The sequence below is a fragment of the Sinohyriopsis cumingii genome, unplaced genomic scaffold (assembly GCF_028554795.1).
Source record: "Sinohyriopsis cumingii isolate HCF-2022 unplaced genomic scaffold, ASM2855479v2 utg000898l, whole genome shotgun sequence".
Lineage (NCBI taxonomy): Eukaryota > Metazoa > Mollusca > Bivalvia > Unionida > Unionidae > Sinohyriopsis > Sinohyriopsis cumingii.
In genome coordinates, this window is record NW_028315941.1 from 483,546 (window position 1) to 503,090 (window position 19,545).

Genomic DNA, 19,545 nt, shown 5'->3' on the forward strand with positions numbered 1-19,545 from the left:
AGTCCAAGGATATACACCTGAATACCTGAAGCTTTGATTAAGAATCGTCTTTTCAACTCGGTACCAATATATATATATATATATATATATATATATATATATATATATACGTGTCATGCAATTTGCTCACGAACTTCAGTTGAACAGCTTTTACTTTTGAAATATATTTCTCAGCTTTAAAATATATACTAAAAATCTGACTAAAAATTTCACAATTTATATTTTGAACATTTTTATCTATGGATGATATATTCTGTTATAACACAATTTAAATAACTTTTGGAATATCATTCCAAATATAATAGTTTGTTCAAATTGCATATGGATACTAAGATTTTCTCTCATCTACTTCTCTAACTTAACCCATAATTGGGTTACTTTTCTACATTCAAAAAATAAATGTGTGATTGACTCCTCGAATTTACAAAAACTACATTTATTGTTATCCATGCTTTGTGTGAAAATGAATTTGCATCACAAAGGTTGGTTGGGCTGAAAGCGTGAGAACGGAAAATGGAATCTTTCGGCAAATAAGGAATCCACGAGTACCAAAGTGCCGAGTGCGCCTCGCACGTTAGAAATCGGCTAGTACGCAAACCCTGAGTACACATCGGCTAGTACGTAAACCCTGATTATTCTTGGAGATTTCAACTGTCACTTCGACTGTCCCGAAAACTCAAACACATCAAAACTCATAGATTCCACTAATGTTTTCAACCTCAAACAGTCAGTTAACCAACCCATCCATAAACATGGTCACATTTTAGACTGGATTCTACATAGACCTGATGATAACATTCTACGGTCCTCCCTGGTATCCCATGACCTTGAATCAGATCACCTCTGCATTATATGCCATCTTGACGTATCAGTCCCTAACTCTCTACCTTTATCTGCTACTAAGAGAAACCTCCGTATGATAAATAGAACCAAATTAATGCACGACATCCAAGCTAACCTAACAACTTTCTTACCTCCTTCTGCGGAACAACTCGATAACTGTCTGCGTTCATTACTTGACAAACATGACCCAGCTACCAAGTGCAGAGTATCAATTCAGAAGTGTTCTCCATGGTATAGCAGTGTTAGGGACCAGCTTCACGCTGCTAAAAGAGACCGCCGTAAAGCTGAGAGGCTCTGGCTTTCCACCAGACTCACTATTCATAAGCAAATCTATGAAGTCGCTAAGAAGAATGTCACAAACATAGTCCATGCAGCGAAATCAGCCCACTACACTACTAAGATCATGGAACGTTTCAGCTGCAAAGAGCTCTTCGAGATTACTAACAAGCTAATGTCAAGGAACAAATGTACACCACTTCCAGCCACTTTCTCTCCAGTCGACCTTCCGGACATGTTTGCAAATTTCTTCCGTGACAAAGCACAAACTATTAGAGATAAGCTTGACACCACGATTTCAATTGACTCGTCGTCACCATACAGTTGGGATACAGAATTTGAGCGGCAACCATTAGCAACATTTGAACCTGTCTCTATGGATTTCGTACGTACAATCGTGATGAAGAGTGCACCAAAGCCATGTGAACTTGATCCAATTCCAACATCACTGCTGCTTGCGTGCTTAGATCCAGTATTGCCTACACTAACTGATGTTATTAATACCTCTCTCTCATCTGGGGAATTCCCATCATTTTTCAAAACTGCCATTGTAGTAAAGCCTCTGCTGAAGAAACCAACACTAGACCATAACGATTTAAAGAATTACCACCCAGTTTCTAATCTCCCATTCATTTCAAAAATCTTAGAAAAGGTTGTTCTATCCCAGCTTGTATCTCAACTAAATTCAAACAGTCTTTTTAGCAATGTACAATCTGCATATCGCCCTTGCCACAGGATTGAAAACTACTCTTCTAAAAGTAGTTAATGATATTATATCTGCGTTGGATAGCGGAAAGATTACAGTCCTCGCTCTCCTTGATTTGTCTGCAGCAATTGTCACTATAGACCATGATATATTATTTCACCGTCTCCAGCATGTATTTGACATTCATGATACAGCCTTACTGTGGTTCAAGTCCTACTTGGTCAACAGGACACAAATTGTATCTGCAAATGGAATACACTCCAGCCCAGTTGATCTATGTTGTGGTGTTCCACAGGGGTCTGTTCTTGGACCTATTCTCTTCATTCTGTACACTCATTCGCTCTCAAGTGTCATAGATCATCATCCAGTGTCTCACCAATTGTACGCTGATGACACCCAAATATACACATCTAGCCACCCAACTGAAGTTGATGCTACCATCCAAGGTGTAGAGAGGTGCATTTCTGATGTGAAATCATGGATGACTTGTAACAAGCTGCAGATGAATGATGATAAAACTGAGGCCATTCTGATCACAACACAAAGACTTTCTCATTCACATCCTTTACCTCAAACAATAAATATCAGCAACACCAACATTAAATTCACACAATCAATACGAAACCTAGGTGTTGCTCTGGACAGTACTCTCACACTGCATCAACATGTCATGAACATATGCAAGGCTGCATATCATGAGCTGAGACGCATCAACTCAGTTCGCAAATATATTTCAGCTGATGCCACTAAAACACTTGTGTGTTCATTAGTACTTTCAAGACTGGACTATTGTAACTCAATTATGTCTGGTTCATCTCAATATCTACTCCAGAAACTTCAAAAAGTTCAAAACACTGCTGCTCGGATCATACTTAGAGTACCACGATCAGAGCACACCTGCCCGCTGCTCTGTACCCTACAATGGCCATCCATTCGATCCAGAATCAAGCAAACAATTTGTTCTCTGTGCTACATTTCACTGTCGGACTCTAGTCCAACATACCTATCTGACCTCACCCATGTGTACACACCAGCAAGATACTTACGCTCCTCTTCTGACAATCGTATACTCACTATTCCCACTATGAAAACAAAGTCATATGGACAGCGTTCTTTTGCATACCAGGGCCCAGCAACATGGAATGAATTGCCCACTGAACTTAGACACAAAGACACAGTGATTATATTCAAGAGGGCTCTCAAAACTCACTTATTTCGACAGCAAGAACAAACTTAAAGACCTAATAATGTTTCCTACCTGAAATATTCTCAGCATGTTTTTTATTCTTTAATGTTTTTCTAATTTCATGTTGTTTGTTTTTGTAATAATATTATTATGTTTCTTATATTATTGGTGTTGTCTAATATTGCAAAACGCTTAGAGCTTCTAAAGATTAGGCGCTATACAAAGTCCTCATTATTATTATTATTATTATTAATACATGATACCTTGAGTACGGAATCCGATCGCATTGCAGTGCGGAACAGCACTTGCAGGACTATAAACCATGTCTTATCTCCTGCATAGGATTTAGTCACATATTTAATATTCCCCAAGAGACGTCATTTATTGATTTTAAAAACTCATTAGCAAGTGGACTTATGCTTTGAATGAAAAGAATACTTTATACTTATATTATAACGCATGTGTCAGTTCACCACAGACAGATGGAAAATACTCATTAAATACATTTTAACTCATATGTCAATATGAATCAAGTGTCTACGAAAAGAAAAGATAGGTCTAAACAGATCTAATATCAAAATGTAAAACAAATATTGTAGTAAGCCATTAATTGTTACCATTGATTATAATATTTATACCCATGAGGTTGTCTAATGCCAATGAGAATGCTGTAACATCGTAACATGGAAACGCGAGGCGATAAACAGTTCAGATTACGTTCCAGCATTGTGTCAACACATTGTCCACAAAAGCGGAAGTGGCCACAATAAACTAAAGTGATGGTCTCTCGTGCATTAATCAAACAACGTTATACTGATAAACTCTGATAACTTCACCCTCCTATCAATTTGTTGCTTCTTCAACTTACTCGTCGTGACCACTCTCGACCTCACTATCGTCGACACTGAGGTTGGTGTTTGAGTCAATACTTGTTCAATAAGGCGGTAGTGAAATCATCCGCGCCGTGCCTTATAGCGCACATAAATTCCATTATGATGCATTATTTAGAATGGAATCGCGTCGTGCACTTGATAATGCTCAGGAGGCCATTCACGATGCTGCGTTTTCCTTTGGGTCGACGAAGTCGATTAACATCAGCCATGTTTTGCAGGTAGATCTTGATCTAACATAGTATATCAACTATCAACCTGTATTAGAGACAAAAGATCCAGGTGAATACATTTATCTATCTTATTCACACAAGGATCCATATTAAAAGCAATAAACAAAGGAATATCACCACAATATAGTTCACAATTCTGCACAGAGATTTTAATATTATAATCCATGAATTACAATCAAAACAGCCTGCGTCAGTAATTCTATATCCACATCACTGACTACAAATATAATAAAATGAGAATAAAAAATGTAAACACACACAAACATGCAAATCTAAAACAGAAAATCTTAGCGAACGGTTCTAGTATGTTGTTGGTTACACAGATGAGTCCATGTTTGACCTCTGCAAAGTCATTCCTATATATTCCTAATTGCCCTAAATTTGCCCCTAATAACATGAAGACATTCACAACGCATTATTTAAGAATGTCATGCTTGTTTCGATCATCTAATCGATGAATCCAAAGATTGTTAACTCTGGACTACTGCTATACATCGTTCACCATTTGAGAGCAGTTATTAGTATGTGTTAATTCCAATATCTTCTCAATTCGTCTATATTTGGTATTATTTTCAGCTTGTAATCGAACAGTTTAACCCTTAATTTGTCACTTTCCTCACTGACCGTTTTCATTGTTTTAAAAAGGTCATATTTGAGTTCCTCTGTATTTTACCTATTTTTTAATTTAATAGTAAAGTTAACAATAACATTAATGTACCAGTAGATTTCTAAGGGAACTGACCTATCTCCACTTGTCAATCATGCTGATCAATTAACCAATCAGCGAGAATAAATTACATTCCCTTTAGGCATTGCTTTCGTCCGCATTTTCCTTCGACAAGCTACTTTTGGCAATAATGAATTGATTTTGATAAGTATTTTCACATTTTGCTATGATTTATTGATTTTGCGATCAATAAGGGTGAAAAGAAGTCAGTGCGAGGCTTGTAATTCTGACAGTCGATATCCAGATCGTCTAACTCAAGGAATTAGATTTATTCCTTTCCCGAAACAGAGACAAAACTTCGATGGATAAAGACGCTTTTCGTGGTCGCGTGTACAATCAGCTGAATATGGAAACAATTGATGGCAATTACATTTTTTGCATAAACCTATGTCGAAAAGCATGTTCCGTCGATGGCTTGAAGAAATTGAAATTGAGAAATATATGTAAAAATAAATGTTTCTAGAATATGGGTGGGGAACCGCCTAACTTTCGGGCATTGATGTATATTATGTTTCTTATATAGGAAGCACTGAAACCCAGATTGCATTATTTTAAAGTTTGAATATTTACACTTTAATGTTGTCCCAAAAATAATGATTTATAGTCTTCATCTTTCAGACAACTGAGTGACTATTTACTTTCTCGTTGGGCTGAAGCAGGTTGTACGGATGCAAAATGTAATAATACAGAAATACAAAAACAATGATTTCAGATAATTATAGTCCCATATATTAACCACGAATTTACACATTTACATGAACAGAAATCATTGATCAAAATTCCATCTGACGAACAGAATAGAAATTTAAAATTATTATATACAACAGAGTACTCCTAAACAGTAAAACTATTTTACATGAATAAGTTCTCGAAAAGCTTTAAAACTGATTTTTATTTGTTTCTTAAATAAAAAATATTTAGGTTATTACTACACGAACTTGAGCTACAAATATAAATATTGTCTACTGCAGTATAATCTATGCAACTTTGTAATTTTACATTTTAAGAACAATAAAAATCATGGTTAATAAACATATCACTTAAACTGAAACTTATTTCTTTACCAAATACTGCATGTTTGTCGGATGTTAACAGGTGGTCATATCACGTGATTTGGTATCATCTCGCGTAAGGTCAATTGGAAATGATGAGCTGATACGGCCATCTATGGAGAACTTCAACCATATTAAGGACCAGCCAAAATAGCTAATGAGTGACATAGGACCCTTTCGAACTGGGAAGAAACTGCATGATTCTGTACTTGCAGTGTAACTTGAAAACTACTGTGGAAATCAAATTTTTCTAAGCATCATTAGGTTATTATCATTAAATATTTCAATAACATTAAAATATAAATTCTGGAGAGTTCAGTTCTGTTTTTAAAAAAAGATAAGCAGGTCATCATAATTTGTGCAAGAGTTACGCTTGAGTATCTGTTTGACTGTAAGTGTGGGTTTTATTTGAAACTAGCGATTACCTAAGTCCTGTTCCCTTTCCTTATCAGCTTTACCACGTTCACTAGTAGACATTACATTGACAGTGTGAGTGTTGGATTGTAAATGTGGGCGTTTATTTGTAAGAGCTTATATGTCTCTCCTCAATATTACTTTCTAAGAGTGGAGTGTTGTATTATAAGAACGTAAATTTGTTTATAAGAGTCGATATAATACATTCTTCCCTAAACATTAGTAAAGTGTGAGTGTTTGCCTGTAAGAATTTCCAACTTCCCCGCTACACATTGGTATCTAATAGTGCAGTATTGGATTAATTGCGGTTATTATTCCAAATACTAAGCCTACATTTTCTCATTAAATATTACAAACTATAAAACAAATCATGAACTAAATAAAATGCATATATTACTTCGTAGATGTATCAGTATTTAATTGTAAGAATATGTGCTTGTTGTAAAAGTAAGTGTTTGTCTGTCATTATGTAAAACTTATTAGTACATTTTATTTTGTTATTCCTAATTCAGCACCTACATGTTCTTATTGAATAATATAAAAATGCATTAAAAACCTCGAGAATTAAGCTAAGTGCGACTGTCGGAGTTTTCAATTAAAACAATGCGTGTTTATGTGTATAATTAGGTGTTTTTAGTCATTATGTAAATCTTATCCGTGAATATTATATGTTACATCAAACTCAGCACCTATACTCTCTCTCTCTCTCTCTCTCTGTAGTAATATAACAACGTTTACTCTGGTTCTGCAGGTTTGGTTTTCTCTTTTCTTCACAGTTAATGTTTTGTAATAGTTTGGTATAAATATTGCTATAATTCGTATCTAGTCCAAAAATGGATAAGGCAGTTAGCGGACCTGCCTATCGTTCTAGAAAAAGAATTAAAGTTTCCAAGGATTTCACAGTTCCAAAATCAGAACAAATATCCTCAGAGAGAGAAGTAGCATAAAGTCCCTTCGAAAATAATTTAAATATCCACGGCACTTTCAAAGTTAATAAATACGTTCTGAATATGGAATTTTACTTTGGAATTTCCACATTTTTACGGTTGTAAAAGGTCTGTGTTTATCTATCGTTAGATATATATTTGTTTGTCTCTCCGTACTTTGAAAATTCCCACAGATGCCTAGATGATCCCATTTGAAGAAAAGCTATAGTTGCATCCATGTAATTTCCAAAAGGCCCTTTAGTGTCCCATAATGTTTAATTCCCGTTTTGACCCAAGCACTAATGTTAATTTCACATAGACTCCATACTGGTCCAAACGATAATATCAGATATCCATATCCGCTTTATTTGTGTAATTCTATGAAAGTAACATTATACACACGTATGTGCATGATTGTTATTAGACGTACCAAATTCCACTGAGTTATTTCTCACATTATTTATATTTAGAAACATCCCATACACGGATATTAATTCTCATGTGATCATCAAACATAGCAAAACAAAATCCCCACCAAATATGTAGAGGATATGCACATAAGTACATAAAATGGGTCATGTACATCTCGAACAATGAAATTCGGGCAAACTTAATTTGCCAATGTATAAACACTTATTATACACTTATGTTGTATGACAACACATTGAGTGAAATCAGCATATGTAACGCATTTACACTGCTGTAATATAACAGTATTTAGTTGTTATCCAGAAACTTGTGCACTTATGGAACCATACTGAAAAACAATTATTCAGTGTATTTTTCAAACTCGACCTACATTATACTCAAGCGTAACTCTTGAATATTATTCAATATTGTACAGCGGATAGCTAAAAAGGGAAGCAAAACTGGTATGTATTCCATGCATGTGTCACATTCAAAAATTCTTATACAGCATGGGATATAATACTTGAATTTTACATTTCATTTTATTTTACTAGTACTCCTTTTATTATCAATGAATGACTCCAACTATGTATGACATATGACCTCGAGCTTTCAGCAACTCGTACATGTTGAACCAATTCAGAACACGGAAAATATTTTTCTTAATTCCCGATACATCGTTAACTTACATATATCCGTTTCAGAATCAAAGCTAAGCGACATATCAATGTCCCAGATGAATATCTTTTTATTTATACAAGTTTTTGACAATATATCTATTATGTGTTCTTCACTGCAATATATAGCTGACCTGAAATTATTCGTTGCTCGAGTTATCTTATTTCTTACTCACTGTAATCATAACATTTCATTCATGTCATTGCGAACTTTTACGAATCTGAACATCCTTAGACGCACTTCTTGTTAAATATTTGGACAGAAACTTTGTTGTAACTGTCCAAGCATCGAAGGTCAGGGAAAACTCAGACCAATAAAAGCCAGGCGAATACATGTATTATTAAAATCTAGTCCAACGCTACGTGGACAGGCTCTGTGGAAACCTGGACTGCAATTGTACGAGATGATCACAGTGATATATTAACAGACAATTCAATAATAATGTAAGAGTAAGAGCATAATTTGAATGCTTAGTAGTGTTATGAGGCTTGTATAGAAGTTTAGGGGACCAAAATGATAGCGAATTTGAACCCTGTTTATATACATGATTTACAATTATTAAATCTAAATTGAGCGCGCTACCATTGTGTACAAATATATCTTAGGCTATGGATTTTTTTTTGGTTTGGTTTGGTTTACTTATTGTTTCTTTAAACAAGATCTTTATTTATTGTTTTCCAGTGGTTTTAGCGCATATGTGGGCTATGAATTTCTGCTTAACAGTACAACCTATCTGTTAGGCTGGTCTCACATAATACATTTATTTTGTCCCTTGTTTTGTTTCAAAGATTTTTTGTTCAGTCTGTAACTCCGGTGTTTTTCCTGCCGAAGCTAACATCAAGGTGTATTGCTGAACGAAATTAAGTTCATAAAATAGATAAATGGCATATGAGCATGATTTGGTTTTGATGATTCAGCTTGATCACGTTACTAAAATGGATACATTCGTCGTTCAACCGTCAAACTTAATTTGTCCTGTGTTTATCAGAACAGACTTGAATTTCATTTCGCGCATTATTCTATAGCTAATATTTTATTTATTATTTTATCATTATATCCAGATTGGAGCCTATTTGTTCCTTGAGATAAATTCGAAAGTAAAACTTTGTCTTGGAAAAGTAGAAACTTTCTACTTTGATTTCATTGCAGACAGAAACTAAGTTTTGAAGATGGTCATGGTTATTATATTTTAATGTTTTAAAGTTTTCATTCGTACTTCACTATGACAGTCTCGATTGTCCCCGCTTTAACATCATTGGTTTTGTTCATGCTATCGTTGTTCTTGTTTTACATCGCCAATGGTTTTCCGCGAAGCTACCATGGTGACAAATGCCTTGCTATCTGTGGTGGAGCTTGCACACGTTTAAAACATTGTTTGAGACACATTAAAATAAGACAAATCAAAGTCATTTGCGTCGGAGTTATTTGTTCTGGCGATGTACTTTTAGTTGTTCTAGCCGAGTAAACAGGTCATAGTGACGAGCTCCAAAATGGTATAGCTTAAAAAAGAGCCTGGCTAGAAAGAGAAAATTAAACTACATGAGCACGAATAAACAAAGAAATTAATTAAATCCAACCAGAAAGGAAAGAATTGCGACTAAAACTGAACCTAAATGTACCAAAAATGAAACAAAATGGAAAGATGAATATTACTACTGAGACAAGGAAATATATATGTACACCACCATTATGCCGATAATACTTTATACTATGATGTATAGGGACATATCAAAATTGGGCGAACTAGTGTGGTGGTTTGTTGTTGTTGTTGTTGTGTGTGTGTGTTGACATTTTCTAATGAGTTTAATCACGTTAGAGCAATACAGATTTATTGGAGAAATATTACAAAGCACAAACGACTTTTGTTCTTATAGCGATGTTTACAAATAATGAATTATGTATATTACGAAAAAGGAAGACGACCCCGTCAAAACAGTTTAAGGCAGGCAATCATTCAATATCCTTTTAGATCATTTTGTATTAATATCATGTTTATTCAAAACAATAACAAAAAGAAAACATTTCATTTAAAGATCTATGTTTGTTTCGCGCATTTGCATAATGGATATTTAAAATGTTAAACATCCGTCGTCCTACTAAATACTCTTGTTACACGCACACGGGTATTTACTTGACCGAACGGTTGTCAAACCCTGGCGCGATTCTCGCTAGAAGTAATAAGTTTACCCCGACTTTCCAAAGACTTCTATACAACTTCAGTTGTAAATTAGAAAGCCCGACGTGTCCATTCTATACCTAAATCTTCCTCTAATTAATGCAAGACCACAGATAAACCAAACTGCCAACTATCTATCAACCGCACATCTGCATGTTTTACCTTCATCATGTTTCCGTACTGCCAACCGTTCACGCCTTAGAAAATATGAGTACCCTCCAACAATGGGAGCTATTTTAACTCCGCCACCTTAGGCCAGTCAATGGGTGCTTTCCAGGCACATTTCGCCAATATAACTGCACCATATTCGCCCACACGGCGACATAAACGGTGTCTGCCAAGTCCCTTATTTATTCCTTTGTTTAATTTACCAGTTTAATACCGTAAATACTGTCCTTGCAGTCACGCTACCAATGTATACCACTAGATTTTAATATGGACTATTTTACGATAGGGACATTCATTCGGTTTTGGTCGGAATTCACTACTAGCGAACCATGACATCATGGAAACACACAACACTTCACTCCGTGACGTTTGCTCCTAATAATTAGCTCATTATTTCGGGCTAAGAATATTTCCATGGCGCCGAATTCCAATAATCACACAAATCTAAGAATTCCTTAAAACGGGGCGCTATAACCAAGTGCGCATACTCTAAATTTATTACACTGTTTTAGTAACTATGGCTATTGTAAATTTAATCAAGCAAAAAGTAATCTGGTAAATAAACGTAACCTTTAACATGTTATAGTTGCTACAAAAGGACGAATATAAAAGCTATAAAAAAAAACTAAAACAAGGTAACAAATCTGTGAAATTGAGCATATATGTTTCATGGCGAATGTTTAAAATGTAAATGCTAGTGTTTGATGGAGAGAGCGTTAGATGGCCACCAGGATAGAAAATTCTCTCTCAGATGTTGGTGATATAACATAGTTAACAGCGTGATGCATTGATTCATTTTCAGACTAATGTCTATACGAACATTTTATCCTTCAATATATGATTTCATTGTGTCTGTGGATTATGTGTCTTTTGTAAAAATGTGTGGCTTTTAGAAATCTCAAGCTCACTATATGTGGACTTGGATAATGAAGATATGAATAGTGTTGCCATACTCCAAGGGACCTTCTCGAACTAAAAAATGCCATAAATTCATGTGTGACCAGAGAAGAGTAAAGTATTCAAGTATCTGACAGTATCCCAGATGTTCCATAAACTTAAAGTCTGCCTAATGAAAGAGGTGGAAATACAAATTAGTGAATGAAACAAAAGAGCTGGAAGAACAAAAATTGAAGCAGCGAACTTTAAAAATAACAGGCTGAAACAAGAATTAGAGATCTCAAGGAAAGAAATATAATGCTAGAGGAAGAAATTAAAAATGCTGAAGATCGCTTTAAGAAAGTCATGAAGACTGCAAACCATAATGAACAATACTCGAGAAAAAATAACAGCAACATTTTTAACTTCCCTGAATCACAACGAAATGTCAAAGCAACGTTTACAGAAATGGAGAAAATTTTAGCAGACCAAGTATTACACGAGAGGATGTTTATGCAATACATCGGATCCCTTGTAAAAGTGGTGCCCCAAAGTCAGTAATTGTGAAATTTGGAATGCAGAATCCAAAGTCAATATCGCCAGGAAGAAAGGAGATTTAAGAACATATATAATGTAAAATTAGTGGAAGATGTCACTCGGCAAAAAATGGGACGATTAAATAGACTGACCACCAATCCAAAAAATAAATCTTCCTGGTATCACACTTGAATGTGTATGCCAAAACAAAGACCGGTGGAATGTACAAATTTGACCTTTTTGATGACAGCGATTAAACAATCAATCTCAATACAGATGTGAAATAATTTTTCATAAGAGTCTGCTTTCAACTGGAAATGTCAAACTTTGTACCAAAAGATGTAACCATTTTTATTTTATTTATTCTGTCCTGTGTATATTCTGAGCTAGAAATAGCAGGACAAAGCCTAAAAAGGGCAAGAAATTTGCTGTTTGATTTGGACTTATGCTTTACTTGTGCTGGATCATGAACATAATGAGTTTGTGGTTTTCATACATTGGTCATAAATATACATATCTATGCGTGTATGTATATGTCTATATATAAATGCATAACGTGTGTGTGTGTGTGTGTGCGCGCGCGCGCGCGCCTGTCTTGTTTTCATTAACCTTTATACACTCCAATAGATGTCATACAAAAAGATGAAGAAAAAGTATCTCGTATATAATGGCTTTTAATCTTTTGGCAAAAGAAGAAATGAATGAGCACAAGATGTGTTTTCTATTATTTGTTTTCTATAGCTACACTGTATTGATGTTAAAAGTTTATTTGTATAACAACACCCTAATGTAGAATGGACCTCACGTGTCTTTATTTTGGGCAACATCTAATATGTACTCAGTACTGCTGAGATTGAAAAATACTGGGAGTCTGGATGGAGTTATAAGATTGTTATAGCCATAAATCTGCCAATAGTGCAGGTGTTGCTATCCTGTTAGAAATTATTTTGATTTATGCATTGATTATGCATTAATCGAAACAGATGTGATGGTCAGGGCGGATACATTCTTCTAGATATATCAGTTAATGTACTAAGATTTGTGCTAGTCATACTGATGATAATGCTGGGGATTTGTTAGGAATTTGAAAGAGGATATCGTAAATCTTGACAAATTTCTTTTGTTATTACTGGTGGTGACTGGATTGTTGTTCATATCATGGAGCTTGACTCTTATAATATCTCGCATGATAAACACTCCATGACCCGAGCAGCGGTCCAGGACATCAAGAATCAATTTGACTTATTTGATCCATGGAGAGCTGTCAATCCTGAGAGTAGAATGTTTACATGGCGAAAAGCCAATCCTGTGAAACGAAGTAGATTGGACTAATTGTTAATCTCTGAGGATGAGTTTTCATTTTGTCTTGATGCATTCATTATTCATGGGTTTTAAAAAGACCATTCAGCAATAACACTAAAAGTATTAATATCAGCAGTACCCAGAGGTCCTGGTACTGGAAATTCAATTCAAAGCTATTAAAGTAAGAACAATCCATTAATACACACGAACTGAAAACAACGATTGTAGGAATTATTGACGTATAATTTTTTTTTATTGAACTAAGCGCAGGGGATTAAGTAGTAAGACTGTTGAGATACTTATCATTAACAATACATTATGAGGGTGTACATATATATGTGTGTGTGTGTGTGTGTGTGTGTGTGTGTGTGTGTGTGACAAGTTTTGGGAACATTTGCAGATACCTCATGTATTATATCTTACAGTTAATTCTTAGTTAAGAACATCAGCGCGTGGCTTGGCTATTGTCAATACGTATTATGTAAGATCACGACTATAGAACCCATCCTGAATACAAAGAAGCTGTCTGTCTGTTGTTGTTTATTTTACCATTACGCTACGACCAGTCAGAGGTAAGTTTAAGAGGGAATTCTACAACCAGGACGGCGGGGCAGAGACTCCAATGTTTGTCTTGCAATCCGTCAGTGATGTCACAACCGACATGAAGGCAATTGCAAGCTTTGCGAAAATGGGAACCAGAGAGTGACAAGCAAGTGTCACATTAATCAAGGCAATATTCAAAAAGACCAGACCGTATCCAATCAAAACTGAGATATTCAAATCTAGGGCGGAAACTAAACAAGCAGCCATATATGTTCGAACTAAATCTTTTTTCACTCAGTATATGTCTGAACCTAGCCAGGGGCGAATTATAGAGAAGTTAAGAGACATTTGACTGTACTCGTTAAAGGCGGGAAGGAAATTCTAGTTGGAATTCTAGGTTTTGATTAGGCTTCTTGATGGAGCTTTCCGGGTGGTGTAAGACTTCGACACCCAAGGATCGGAGACGAGTATGGAGACGTGACGAGCACGTGGTAGGCGTTTATATTGATGTCAGCAGTTTGTGTTGAGATGCAGTACTGGAAGGAGCACGTTGGCAAGGGTACCGGAAGTACCAAAAAGGAACATGAGGCAGACAGTGATTTACAGATGGGTAACAGAGACAACACTGAAAGGAAGCGCGTTCACTTCAGACCTAAATTTCATGTGATGAAACAATAATTGACAACTGTTAAATTTATTGTATTTGTATGAAAGAAATTGCGATTGAAAAATTTGTTGATGAAATGGATGGATGGATGGATGTATGTTTGTTTGTTTTAGCAATATACAATCTACATATCGCTTTTGTGACAGTACTGAAACTACTCTTCTGAAAATAGTTAATGACATTCTCTCTGCTTTGGATAGCGGAAAGACTACAGTCCTCACCCTCCTTGATTTGTCTGCAGCATTTGATACAATATACAATGATCTATTACTTCACCGTCTCCAGCATGCATTTGACATTCATGAGACGGTCTCACTATGGTTCAAGTCCTACCTGGCCAACAGGACATAAATTGTGTCTGCAAATGGAATACACTCCAGCTCAGTTAATCTATATTGTGGTGTTCCACAGGGGTCTGTTCTTGGACATGTTCTCTTCATTCTATACACTCATCCGACCTCAAGTGTCATAGATCATCAACCAGTGTCTTACCAATTGTACGCTGATGATACCCAAATATACAAAATCTAGCCACCAAACTGAAGTTGATGCTACCATCCAAGGTGTAGAGAGGCGCATTTCTGATGTGAAATCATGGATGACAAGTAACACTGGACAACAAATTTTTACAAAAGTCATGTTACTGAAATAAAATTAGTCAATTCTTATCAATTTTTATGTGCTGAACACGAATATGACAGTCAAATTGCAAAATTGGCTCTAGTTTTTTTGTAATCTGCAAGAAATTAATGTTTACATAACGAAATGCATTCCAATAGTAAAAGGTCAACTGTAATAGCCTACCTATAAAAAATCAAGTCATTGACTACATCTTAGATTTCTTCGCCTGTCTCTTGTACAGCTGTTCGGGAGCATCTCTGAGGAGTGTCCAGCAGTAGTCAGCCAGCATTGTAGTGGACCATTTTCCCTGGTATCTTTGTTCCATTGTTGCGATATCTTGATGAAAACGTTCGCCGTGTTCATCACTAACAATACCACAGTTGCTAGGAAAGAAATCCAAATGGGAATGAAGGAAGTGAATCTTTAGAGACATATTGCAGCCAAGTTTCTTATACTTCATCAACATGTCTTCTACTAGTTCCTTATAGTTTTCTGCCCTAACATTTCCGAGGAAGTTTGTAGAAACTAGGCGAAAAGCATTCCATGCTTGTTTCGCGTCACCTTCCAGCAAGTTGTTGAACCGGTCATCTTTGAAAAGCTCTCGAATCTGAGGACCCACAAAAACTCCCTCTTTAATCTTTGCTTCGCTGAGTCGAGGGAATTTTTCATGCAGGTATCGGAATGCTGGCAAAGTCCGGTCAATGGCTTTCACGAAGTTCTTCATCAAACCTAGTTTGATGTGAAAGGGTGGTAGCAAGATTTTCTGAGCCTCAACCAGAGCTGGGTGTTGGATATTCTTCTCTCCAATGGCTACATTCTGCCTGTGAGTCCATTCCTTCCTCATGTAGTGCATTTCCCTTGCTCGGCTATCCCACTCGCATAAGAAACACATGTATTTTGTATATCCTTGCTGCAGTCCCATTAAAAGGGCAACTACCTTCAAATCACCACAGAGGTGCCAGCTGTACTTGTTATACTCAATGGAATTCAGTAGCTGCCTTAAGTTATCGTATGTCTCTTTCATGTGGACAGCATACGCTACTGGAATAGATGGAAGAATGTTTCCATTGTGCAAAAGCACAGCCTTGAGACTCAGTTTCGAAGAGTCCACAAATAGTCTCCATTCTTGTGGGTCATGAGTGATTTTTAAAGCATTCATGAGGCCCTCAATATCGGAACAGAATATCAGATTACTTTCCTTTCTGAAGAAAGGCTCCAATTGCTGGTGGCGCTTTCGATATGAAGTAATTGTGACATCTTCTTCTAGAAGATTCCATTGTTGGAGTCTTGATCCTAGCAATTCTGCCTTGTTCTTTGATAAGTCCAAATCACGAATCAGGTCATTTAGTTCTTTCTGTGTTATTCTGTGTGGGGTTGATGATGCACCACAGTGAAAATCTGGATCACTGCATGCTGATGGACCAGGAGAAGAACAGGTCGACTCACCTTTGTCTTCGTCAGATGAATCAAGAGAATATTCTGCTGGAGGTTCTGGAATAGGAAGTCCCTCACCATGTGGAACTGGTCTCAATGCAGACGGAATGTTTGGGTAGACTATTCTCGACTTCTTTCGCTTCGTTATTCCGCCGGAAAGAGGAGGAACCAAGCAGAAGTAACAGTCATTTAGGTGGTTGCTTGGCTCTCTCCACACCATTGGGACTGCAAACGGCATTGATGACCTTTTGCAATTCAACCACTGTGAAAGCTGTGTTGTACATGTAGCACAGCATATATGCGGAGCCCAAGGCTTGTCTTGGTCACCAACCTTGCACCCGAAGTAAAGATGATATGCCTTCTTCACTTGAGAATTGATACTTTTCTTCTGGTTGGCAAATGTCACTTCCCCACAAATATAGCAAAAATTGTCCGCGGTATTAACACACTTTCGAGGCATTACTGTTCTTTATTGTACGTAAATGGATAAAATAATAAGTTTTATGTAACAGTAGCTTGAACTGTCTCGCACAACGTCTAAAATATTTTAAATGCTGAACCTATCTGATTGGGCTTTATATAGTACACTGCTTACGTCAGCTTCAGCAGCCGCCTGGCATTAGTATAATAGGCCTACACATGTATAGTACACTGCTGACGTCAACTTACTTCAGCAGCCGCATGGCATTAGTATTGCGTTGCATCAGAAAATGATGCAATCAACTGTGGATGATGTGAGCATGATGGTATTATGCAATGTTACATCATTATTCCGGATGTTGCTGCAGTCCTACTGGAGAAATTTACACAGTGAAACATAGAAAATGAGGTATATGAATATCTTCAAAACGAGAGCCAATACAAATTTTTCACGGTTATATTCGTGTTCGGCACACCAAAATACTACAGATTAGGGCCTTTTTCAAGTCAGTAATGATTTCACTGTTGACCAGTGTAACAAGCTGCAGATGAATGATGATAAAGCTGATGCCATCCTGATCATAACACAAAGACTTTCTCATTCACATCCTTTACCTCAAGCAATAAATATCAGCAACACCAACATTAAATTCACACAGTCAGTACGAAATATAGGTGTTGCTCTGGACAGTATTCTCACATTGCACCAACATGGCATGAACATATGCAGGGCTGCATATCTTGAGCTGAGACGCATCAGCTCAATTCGCAAATATCTTTCAGTTGATGCCACTAAAACACTTGTGTGTTAATTAGTACTTTCAAGTCTGGACTATTGTAACTCAATTCTGTCTGGTTTATCTCAATATCTACTCCAGAAACTTCAAAAAGTGCAAAAAATAGTTGCTCGGATCATACCTAGAGTACCATGATCAGAGCACACCTCCCCGCTACTCTTTACCCTACACTGGCTATCCATTCGATCAAGAATCAAACACAAAATTTGTTCTGTCCTACGTTTCACTGACGGACTCCAGTCCAACATACCTATCCGACCTCACCCATGTGTACACACCAGCAAGATACTTACGCTCCTCTTCTGACAGTCTTATACTCCTTAATCCCACTATGAAATCGAAGTCGTATGGATAACGTTCTTTTGCATACCAGGGCCCAGCAACGTGGAATGAATTGCCCACTGAACTTTGACACAAATACACAGTGATCCCATTCAAGAGTGCTATTAAAACTCACTTATTCGACTGCAAGAACAAACTTAAAGACCTAATGTTTGTTTTCTAATTTCATGGTGTTTTTTTGTGATCATATTATATAAGTTTTTATGTTATATGCGTCGTCTAATGTTGTTAAGTGCTTAGAGCTTCTAGAGATTATGTACTATACAAAGTCCTCATTATTATTATTTTATTATTATTATCATTATTATTATGTGTCTGCGTGCATTTATGTATTTTCACTAATTTTGAATGCATTATGTTTTATCTGTATATATTAATATATTACCAAGTTTATTCTGTATATAATTGATGATGTTATCTAAAACATATATGTTTGGACGATCTTTTTATGAACGGAATATATTCCTTTTCGATTAAGTAAATTTAATGTTGCCCAATGGATCTTATTTAGATGTAAAGATTATATTCAAACTATATAAATTAATTTACATGCCAGTTTCAAAAGGCTAACTTTATACATTAGCATCATGTGATAAATGTAACTCTTTAAGATTAGATAGGTTTCTAATTGTGGTGGCATTTTATTACAGCGTTATGGTAAAGGTATAATTCCATTAATGATTCAAGTTGCAGACTTCATCATTTTTTATCTTATTGTATGTTATGCTTCAATGCATTCATTTTTGGGAAATACTGGTTTTGCAACTTTTATTCAATTAAATGATAAAAATAATATTCTTACCTTTGGAATATTTTAATTTAGTTCGGGAGAACCTTTGGCTATCTTCTAGATACCACTTGTAATAAATTATTAGCTTTATTAATATTTTTTGGACCCAGATTGTTTAAAATTGTTTTAATATTAATTCATTTCATATAGTATTTGCATATTTTACACCAGTATAAGCAGACTTTATAAAAACAGCTATATAATTTTCTAATTTCAATGCGTTACATATAAACTTAGCTAAATTTAGTATCAACATTATTAATACTCATACTCATACATCATCTATGGATGTCACAATAAAGTAACATTGTTTAACTATTCCTGGTTTACAAATCAGACTTTGTATCTTCAGAGCGAATTTATGTATACCTTCCTATATTTTCTCCAATTGGCTGACTTGAAATGCAACTCATGAAGGTCATCTAAATATTTCTGTCATGTAAATTTACTTTTAAAACACTTACATAAACGTTCTTTATCCATTTTGTTCTCATCAGTCTGTTCTTGTATACAAATTGTGAACATAACTATCT

At 35.8% G+C, this 19,545-nt stretch overlaps 1 protein-coding gene across 1 annotated transcript in view; it reads left to right on the plus strand.

Annotated features, from left to right (window-relative positions):
* Positions 1-7,857: 7,857 nt before the first annotated feature.
* Positions 7,858-19,545, plus strand: part of LOC149773104 (uncharacterized) — a 138,013-nt gene continuing 126,325 nt past the window's right edge. Inside the window, exon 1 of the mRNA XM_089946817.1 lies at positions 7,858-8,125. The gene's annotated coding sequence lies outside the window, so the exon portion shown is untranslated. The remainder of the gene's footprint in view (positions 8,126-19,545) is intronic.